General features: G+C 41.0%; 1 pseudogene; it reads left to right on the forward strand.

Annotated features, from left to right (window-relative positions):
- Positions 1-3397: 3397 nt before the first annotated feature.
- On the forward strand, positions 3398-7191 carry LOC106609009 (uncharacterized; annotated as a pseudogene).
- Positions 7192-8978: the final 1787 nt, after the last annotated feature.

Here is an 8978-nt window from a genome sequence, read left to right on the forward strand (position 1 = left end):
ATAGCAACAAATAATCTGCTCAGACCCCAACCAAGGATCATCAAAAGCCGTGCAATAAATTCTCTGACAACCACAACTTTCCTAGATGCCCTTCCAGACTCCCTCCACCTACCCAAGGACGTCAGAATACAAAAATCAGTTAACCACCTAACTGAGGATCTAAATTTAACCTTGCGTAATACCCGAGATGTTGTCGCACCCTAAAAACTATAAACATTTGTGGAAAAAAATTTGCTCCCTGGTATACAGAAAATACCCGAGCCCTGAAGCAAGCTTCCAGAAAATTGGAACAGAATTGGTGCTCCACAAAACGTCTTCCGACTAGATTGGAAAGACAGTACCGTGCAATATCACTACTGCTCGATCATCCTATTTTTCCAACCTAATTGAGGAGAATAAGAACAATCCAAAATGTGTTTTAAACACTGTCGCAAAGCTAACTAAAAATCAGCATTCAACAAGAGAGGATGGTTTTCGCTTCAGCAGTGATGAATTCATGAACTTCTTCGATGAAAAGATGATGATCATCAGAAAGCAAATTACGGACTCTTTGAATCTGCATATTTCTCCAAAGCTCAGTTGTCCTGAGTCTGCACAGAACTGCCAGGACCTAGGATCAATAGAAACAATCAAGTTTTTTAATCCTATCTCTTGACACATTTATTAAAATAGTCATGGCCCATAAACCTGCAAGCTGCATACTGGACCCTATTCCAACTAAACTACTGAAAGAGCTACTTCCCGTGCTTGGCCCTCCTATGTTGAACATAATAAATGGCACCCTATCCAACAGATGTGTACCAAACTCACTAAAAGTGGCAGTGATAAAGCCTCTCTTGAAAAAGCCTAACCTTGACCCTGAAAATGTAAAAAACTATCAGCCGATATCGAGTCTAACATTCCACTCGTACATTTTAGAAAAAGCTGGTGCACAGCAACTCACTGCCTACTTGAAGAAATATAATGTATACGAAATGCTTCAGTCTGGTTTTAGACCCCATCATAGCACTGAGACTGCACTCGTGAAGGTGGTAAATGACATTTTAATGGTGTCAGACCAAGGCTCTGCATCTGTCCTCGTGCTCCTAGACCTGAGTGCTGCTTTTGACATCATCGATCACCACATTATTTTGGAGAGATTGGAAACCCTAATTGGTCTACACCAGTGGTTCCCAAACTTTTTATAGTCCCGTACCCCTTCAAACATTCAAACTCCAGCTGCGTACCCCCTCTAGCACCAGGGTCAGCACACTCTCAAATGTTGTTTTTTTGCCATCATTGTAAGCCTGCCACACACACACACAATATGATACATTTATTAAACATAAGAATAAGAGTGAGTTTTTGTCAAAACCCAGCTCATGGGAAGTGACAAAGAGCTCATATAGGGCAATGGCACCAAATAATAATACAATAATAATCAATCATTTTGCTCTTTATTTAACCATCTTACAAATAAAACCTTATTTGTTCATCAAAAATGTTGAATAACTCACCACAGGTTAATGAGAAGGGTGTGCTTGAAAGGATGCACATAACTCTGCAATGTTGGGTTGTTTTGGAGAGTCTCAGTCTTAAATCATTTTCCACACACAGTCTGTGGCTATATTGAGTTGTCATGCTAGTAAGGGCCGAGAATACACTCTCACATAGGTACGTGGTTGCAAAGGTCATCAGTGTCTTAACAGCGCGATTTGCTAAGGCAGGATACTCTGAGAGCAGCCCAATCCAGAAATCTGGCAGTGGCTTCTGATTAAATAAAATTTTCACAGAACTGCTTGTTGAAATTTCAATGAGGCTCTCTTGTTCAGTAAGTGGACTGGAGGCAGGGCATGAAAGGGATAATAAATCTAGCTGTTTGTGTTATCTGTTTCGGGAAAATACCTGCGTAATTGCGCACCCAAGTCACTCAGGTGCTTCGCTATATCACATTTGGCATTGTCCGTAAGCTTGAGTTTATTTGCACACAAAAAATCATACAATGATGGAAAGACATGTGTGTTGTCCTTGTTAATGCAGACAGAAAGGAGCTCCAACTTCTTAATCATAGGCTCAATTTTGTCCCGCACATTGAACATTTTTGCGGAGAGTCCCTGTAATCCTAGATTCAGATCATTCAGGCGAGAAAAAACATCACCCAGATAGGCCAGTCGTGTGAGAAACTCGTCATCATGCAAGCGGTCAGACAAGTGAAAATTATGGTCAGTAAAGAAAACTTTGAGCTTGTCTCTCAATTTAAAAAAACGTGTCAATACTTTGCCCCTTGATAACTAGCGCACTTCTATATGTTGTAAAAGCGTTACAAGTGGCGTCGGGAGCAACTGCTTGCACACGCGTTAACACTCCACTATGTCTCCCTGTCATGGCTTTTACCCCATCAGTACAGGCACCAACACGTCTTGACCACCAAAGTCCATTTGATGTCACAAAGCTGTCCATTACTTTAAAAATATCCTCTCCTGTTGTCCTGGTTTCCAGTGGATTGCAGAAGAGAATGTCTTCCTTAATTGACCCAACATAAACGTAATGGACATATACCAGGAACTGTGCCAGGCCCGCCACATTTGTTGACTCATCCAGCTGTAACGCATAGAATTCACTGGCTTGTATGCAAAGCAGTAATTGTTTCAAAGCATCTCTTGCCATGACACTGATGCGTCATGAAACAGTATTGTTTGATGAAGACATTGTCTGTATAGTTTTTTGGGTCTTTTCCCCCAGCATTGTCCCAGCCATATCCACGGCAGCAGGCAGAATTAAGTGCTCCACAATAGTATGGGGCTTGCCTGTCCTAGCCATTCGGTAGCTCAACATATAAGACGCTTCTAGACTATTTGAAAACGTTTTTTATAAATATGTGAATTCAATTTTTTGGGGCGCATTGCGCATGCCCCTAATCACCCCCCCCACCCCCCCTTTTCTGCCTCCGGCTATGGAACCCTGACCTGTTCACCTGACGTGCTACCTTGTCCTGGACCTGCTGTTTCGACTCTCTCTCTACCGTACCTGCTGTCTCGACTTCGAAATGCTCAGCTATGAAAAGCCAACTGACATTTACTTCTGAGGTACAGACCTGTTTCACCCTCTACAACCACTGTCATTTGACCCTGCTGGTAATCTATGAACGTTTGAACATCTTGAAGAACAATCTGGCCTTAATGGCCATGTACTCTTATAATTTCCACCCGGCACAGCCAGAAGAGGACTGGCCACCCCTCAAAGACTGGTTCCTCTCTAGAGTTTTTCCTAGCCACCGTGCTTCTACATCTGCATTGCTTGCTGTTTGGTGTTTTAGGCTGGGTTTCTGTATAGCTTGACATCTGCTGATGTAAAAAGGGCTTTATAAATACATTTGGATTGCTTGATTGATTTGTTTCGATATTGTGATCCACAAGAATGTGGAGTAGTTACAGGCCTGTCCCTGAAGGGGGCGATAAGAAACCCCAGATGTTTACCATAGCATACCAACTAAAGGTGAAGTCTGTAACTGCTTTCCCCTGTAACCTTCTCTCCCCATGTTGGTTTCTTCACACATGTTGTACATGTGTCCCACACTCTACACTTTACTTACAAGCCCTTAACCAACAATGCAGTTTTTAGAAAATACCCCCCAAAATGTATAAAAATCATGTACATAAAAATAAATACTCTGAAGATGATGATGGTAGATATTTGGTAGATATTTGAACACTTGATCAAGCCTCCATCTCTTAATGCTTCATCAAACGTTTTATTTGTGATTTTTAAAGCTTCTTTTGACTAGACATATTTTTAGTTTTGAGTGTCTCAAAAAAACAATTGTATCATGCTGGTTTTATGTTGTGCACGAAAGGCAAAGGCTGTTCTGACCATACACTCCAAATCCTCCCAGATATTCAGAGGAGAGTCTGTCACTTTCAGATGTAGCATACAGAGGGGAGAAGTCACTGACTGGAAATACACATGGCGAAAGGATGATTCCAACTCAATCAATAGGAATCATGAATATGAGATCAGTGTGGTTAAGATCTCAGATAATGGGGACTACAGGTGTCTGGGTACACATATTGATCAGAAGAAGCATTCTGAGTGGAGTGATGCAGTCAGACTGACGGTAACAGGTATATCATCTTATCTCTCATTCTCATCAGTGCCTCCATGCCCATAACCACTTGACATAGGGCCCCATCTCTCTACATTAGTGTCACTGGTGAGCTTGCTATTAATCTCCAATCACTATCTGGACTTTATGAATTTTGTCACACTCAGTTGGACATACCAGGGGGGAGAAGAGATTGAGTATTATGTTTATAACAGTGGGAAGTAAATCTCCACCAAAACAGAGCCTGGGTACAGAATCAGTGCTGCAAATAATGGTCTATATACCTGTGAAGGTCTTCAGAAAAGAAATGGCTTAAAACACTCCCAGACAAGTAATGCTATACAATTGACCGTGTTAGGTAAGTCTGTTTTTATGGGATTGAAAGAGAAAGACAGAAGGGATGAGGTCAAATAGCAGACAGTGAGATCAATGATGGAACAAAACTGTAGTTTGATTTTGGGGTAAGGTACAATACCATAATAACAAAATGGGTAAACATTTTAAAGACTGAACATTTGATTTGTGTAATTTCCTTCATAACAGATCAACCCCAAGCTGTCCTGAGTGTCTCTCCTCAGTGGCTGAACCCTGGAGACTCAGTTACTCTGTGGGGTTAAAGAGTCATCTACAGGCTGGAGGTTCTTCTGGTACCAAACTGTTGCCTTCAGAGCTGTGTTACCCTCCCTATCAGATAGGTCTTACTCTGTAGAGCCTCTATCTGGCAGTGGGACTAGTGAAGACTCCTACACTCTGATCACTACTGGTCCAAGTCACACAGGAGGATATGTGTGTAGAGCTGGGAGAGGAGACCCACTCTATGACACACTCTACAGTGAACCTCAGTTTTTATGGTCAGGAGGTAACTAACTGCATTGAAACTGCATTTAATCCTATTTAAGTCACCCTCATGTGTATATATAACTACTGTATACGTTTGACTCTGTCACTCTTTGTTTCAGATCCCCAACCTTCAGTGTCTCTCAAAATATCACCTAACAGAACTCAACACTTTACATCAAAGTCTCTCTCACTAAGCTGTGAGGAAAAGAGGAACTCTACTGGATGGAGACTGAAGAGATACAGAGAGAAAGCAGTGGAATCAGAGTGTGGCTCTAAATGGGGATCAATACCAGGGTCCACATGTACCATCAGGTCCACACGTAAAAAGTACAGTTGAGTGTACTGGTGTGAGTCTGGATCAGGAGAGTACAGTAATGCTGTCAACATCACAGTGGATAGTATATCTGTTGTACAACATTCACTAACCTTTTTTTACATTATAATGTATGTTAACAAAGATGGAGTTCTCATCAGCAATGAGACCACAGGAGAGATGACCATCCCTGTAGTGTCCAAATCAGATGAAGGCGTCTATAAGTGTAAATCTAATGAAGGAGAATCACCAGAGACCTGGGTGACAGAAAAAGGTGAAAAAACAGTTATGATCACATGACCTTTTCATAACATCTGTGGTCATCAGTCATTCATAGTGTTAAAAAGCTTCCTGTATGTTTGCAGTTTAAAGCTCCACTACTTTATTTATTTTCTTCAACAACCTCAGAACCTGATGGTGATTTGCTGTTCTCTCTCCAGGCGTAACTCCTGGACCCTCTACATCAGTCCTAGTAGAAGTGGTTGTGGGCCTGGTTGTTGCTGGTGTTCTACTGGCCATTCTCCTGGTACTGCTGTGTCGATATAAAAACGCCAAAGGCGAGACTTTTCTCATTTAACTTTTTCATTCATGTTTAGGATAGAAATGTCTAATTACAAAAGTTTATAACAATATTATAATATGTAGTTCTCATTACAGATTCTAATTGTAACAGAATATTCTCACGAGTACACCTGTCTTTCAACTACGTTCCTTATCATACAGTAAAATATAATCTGTGTGTTTCATGAGTATCTCTCTCCCTGTAGGCCCCTCAGCCCCAGAGGACCAACCTGGACACCCAACAGGACCAGCGATCTACCCAGGGCCAGGCTCCTGATGCTGGGTATACACATCTGCAGCAAGGTCATTCTCTTACTCCAGACCACTGTCACTTTCCTCTCTGTAACATCACATACTGACTTATCACCATCCACTATGTTTAAAACATGTTACCTAGGCAAGCTGAGGGAAAACCATCCTATTCATCTTTCTCTCTCTTCTTTGATCAACAGGTGGCGCTAACATCTATGATACAATCACTCCCTCAGATAATAATGACAGTGGTACTGTACACTTTGTGAAATTTAGCATGAATACAGTATAGAGTTGTTGTTGCCGTTGTTCTTCATATGGTTAATTTTACTAACATACGTAAGTAGAGATATTAGTGTATTACCTGTATATTTCAGATGCTGATGCTGCTGGATCAAGTGATGTGACACGCCCAGATTCAAGTCAAAAAGTTGGACAAGAAAAAGAAAAGTAACTCTCAACTGTCACATAAATTCGTATAAAATGTAGCAGGGTTTTTTACTCATCAAATATGAATAAAACGTACAAATTCTCTCCTCCTCCTCTTCCTCCTCAGAAATGCAAGCTGATCCAAAAGAAAATCCAGTCTATTCTGAGGTCATGACAGGGAAGACCACAGGTGAGACCCATTCTACAGGTTGGCAGTCAGTGAAATCTAAATGTGTGATTTTTGAGTATCAATGAAGATGCAGAATATGCAATTAGCTAATTCCTTCATTTGTTGACTGGAAATGTCAATTTCCAGCAGCAACTGGACTTGTTCATGTGACCTATCCTGAGGTTGACCTTAAACAGAAGGCCAACGCCAAGAAGAAGAAAGGTAAGACTGGACATCCCTCCTTCCATGTTCCCCCAATCATAACCTCACACCTCTGACCCCATATTGACTAGCTGCATAATACTCTGTATATAACTGTTATATTATGCTGATTTTTTATCCACACCCCTTACAGAAATATCCACCCCACCTGAGGCAGATTCAGTCTATTCTCAAGTGAAGCCAGGCACATCCCCAGGTAAGACTAATAGCCATATGCTATTAATACTTAATGTGATACTAATATGGAACTAATGCTCTGATATCAAAGTATAATGTATCTATTTAAAGTATGTGTCTTTGTTTGATTCTAAAGATTTTGTTTGACTGCATGTCCTAAACAACTTTATGTGGAAAAAGGTTGCAGGTCCTTGAGGGGGGAAGGGATGGAGTGATGGGGAGGGATGGAGGGATAGAAGGATGGAAGGATAAAAGGATGGAGGAATGGAAATATGGAGGGTTGGAGGGATGGTGGTATGGAAGGATGGAGTGATGGAAGGATGGAATGATGGAATGTTGGAAAGATGGACGGATGGAACGAAGGAGGGATGGAGGGACACACCATCAGAGAGGCAGCAGAAGGAACCCAGCAACATGGATTATGCAAGCTCAACATCACAAGCAAACACACACACACACACACAATAACATCTTGTACATTAAGGATTTTCCTCTTATTTTCCTCACCAATAGATATATTGTATGTAAGCATGGTTTATTTGTGTTTTACTGTAACAGCTGTTTTATTATAAGGTGTAATGATAATGGATCGTATCTGCAGCTACAGTAATTGTATCTGCTTTGTATTGTGTATCGAATTGTATTGTTGATTTATATCTGCAATTCAGATGATAGAATAACATATTTGTATATGAATTTCCCAACAAGTATTATTGACGTTTTCTTCTAACGGCCTGTACTTTTACAATATCTTTGCATTGTGCTTTTTTAATAAACATTTTTTATCCACCAGATGGTATGACTGTTTTCTTACAGTAAATGGATATTGTCATCTTCAACTTTTTCATACAACCTAATTTGGTCAAAACTCATTTAAGCCTAGGAGATCTCAGTCTCCACAAAGTGTGAGTTAAAGGGGCAATCTGCTATTTCTACATCAATTGTTGGATTTAATTATATCTACCCATTGCATCTTGAGAAATATAACATAAATGCCCCATGAGCAAAGTTCAAAAGCCGTACCCCATCAGCTGAAGACCCATTGAGCTTTTCAGAATAACTTTTTTGAAAAGAGTGTGCCTGAAAAGAACAGTTCTTCTCAGTTTTATGATGTCATATACTCTGCAGGAGTTCTAAGGAGCTAGTAACCTACGTATGAATGACTACCAGTTCTCCCATATTACCTGCTCATCCTACAGACAGGTCATGGCGAATAATGACATTAGTGGTGTATGACTCTGACTGCTATTTTCAGTGTACCACATGGTCTGGAAGGTCATTGTTCCAGTTAGGGGGTTTCTGTGTCTATGTGTTTATGTCTATGTGGTCAGACAGACAGCCGGCAGCCAGGTCATTGTCCCTGCTCCTGAGAAACAGTCACAGGAAGTGGCATCACCAAGAGATGTTACCTGAAATGTAGAAGGGGGGCCTCTATCAGTAACCTGGGACCCATTACCTTCGGAAAAAAGTTTCCAGGTGTTTCATGTAACTCAGCCACACTGACCTATGAGCAGGCAGAAGAAGTCATGCAAACACCTCTGCAGGCATATAAAGCCAAGATGAAACTGCACAGACAGTGTTATCCTGTTAGGGATAGGGGGCAGTATTTACACGGCCGGATAAAAAACGTACCCAATTTAATCTGGTTATTACTACTGCCCAGAAACTAGAATATGCATATAATTATTGGCTTTGGATAGAAAACACCCTAAAGTTTCTAAAACTGTTTGAATGGTGTCTGTGAGTATAACAGAACTCATATGGCAGGCAAAAACCTGAGAAGATTCCTTACAGGAAGTGGCCTGTCTGACAATTTTTTGGGCTACTTCACTCTCTTTATTGAAAACTGAGGATCTCTGCTGTAACGTGACACTTCCTACTGCTCCCATAGGCTCTCAGAAGGCGGCAAAAAGCTGAATGATGTCTTTGGAGCC

The sequence above is a fragment of the Salmo salar genome, chromosome 07, assembly GCF_965601325.2.
Source record: "Salmo salar chromosome 07, fSalSal1, whole genome shotgun sequence".
Taxonomy (NCBI): domain Eukaryota; kingdom Metazoa; phylum Chordata; class Actinopteri; order Salmoniformes; family Salmonidae; genus Salmo; species Salmo salar.